Below are 1509 nucleotides of genomic sequence, written 5' to 3'. Positions count from 1 at the left end.
GCAGGGTGTCCTTTGAGTGCCTCCCAGTCTTGTGCCAATTGACGATCGGCCTTAGCACTGTCAGGATCATGTTGAATCACGAAGCAAAATTCGTTGTCTTCTTCTCGCAGTAGTTTCTTCAGCTTTTCCGCAGGTTCTACGCGAGTTGACCCTTGTGCACTGTCGAAGTCATGATGTACGTAGAACTGCTGGAGAGCATCATCATCCCGAGTACTGTGGCCATTTCGGAGACGTCGTCGATTTGCTTTTCGAGCTGGGGCGTGTCGTAGGCACTGCCTGAAGGACACAACGGACGACTGTGTGTCACTGCGAAACGATATTGTTCGGTTGGTCCAGTCGATGTCAGGGTTCACTTGTTCAAGCCATGGCCAGCCGAGTAGCATGTCCTTGTTCTCGGGGACTGGCATCACGTACACAGGCGACTTGTACTCAGGGAAACCTTCAATATCAACGGTAACAACAGCTTGTCTGCGTGGAATTGTGATGCGCCGATTGTTTCCGATCTTCACTGATAGCGGTCCTGAGCATTGTTTCACTTGAACGTTTAGCTTGTGAGCCAGCTCCGGTAAGATTGCGTTGAAGGATGACCCACTGTCCACGAAACACTGAGCAACACGGTCGTGGATTCGTGCGTTCTGAGACAGGTAGCAGTTTAGTTTGTCCGAATGAAATGCTAGTCGCTTCGAGTTGCTGCTAGCGACTTCATCAGATGTTGGCGGCGCAGAAGGCTTACTGCCAGAGCTTCCTGCACTTGTTGGCTCGGTAGGTTGCCACCCTACCGAGCTGGACCGTTTTTTTTTTTTTTTGGCGGCCCAGATTCAGCAGCAGCGGTGACGTCGCGAGCCTTCGTACGGCACTCGTCCTCTGTGTGGTTTTTCCTCTTGCAGTAGTTGCATTGTTTGACCGGATTATCCTTAGAGGTGTCTTTCTTCGACTTGCTGTTGCCGGAACTGCTGTTGTTTGTTTTGGCGTTCTGTTTCACCGGCTTCTTTGCAGGAGGCCGCGTGTTAGCGGGCTTGGCGTCCTCATAGCGCTGAGCTAACTCGATGGCTTTCTCTAGCGTCTCGGGGACGTTTTGCGAGATGTATCCACTAGTGTCGACGCGCCGATTCTGCTGGAAAAGCCAGCGCTTGACGACTTCGGGCAATTCTGTATCCACTTGTGGGAGGAGATGTAAGAACCGCGAAGTGTACTCCTGCTGCGACTTACCAGGCTTCAGCTCATACATCTTCGTCAGCGATTTGAACTTGAAGTCCATGTCGCGGAATCGAGCACGGATGCCATGTACATGGACTGGCACCGAGCGAGATCTTCCTGTTCGGTCTGTTCATTGGACAGGTCCTTCGCGAAGCGAGCCCAGCCCATGGCTGGAAGCGACGTCAACTCCGACGCACTCGTTGGAGGATTCTCCAATGTCATCGACCGGTACTGGAGACCAGTACGGGTTCGCGTCAAGACGTTCAACGTCTCGACGCTCGATGTCTGGTCTAGTGGCTGCCCGGCAGACAC

This window comes from Phytophthora parasitica (genome assembly GCF_000247585.1).
Source record: "Phytophthora parasitica INRA-310 unplaced genomic scaffold supercont2.34, whole genome shotgun sequence".
NCBI classification, from domain to species: domain Eukaryota; phylum Oomycota; class Peronosporomycetes; order Peronosporales; family Peronosporaceae; genus Phytophthora; species Phytophthora nicotianae.
Note: the sequence above shows the minus strand (reverse complement) of the source record.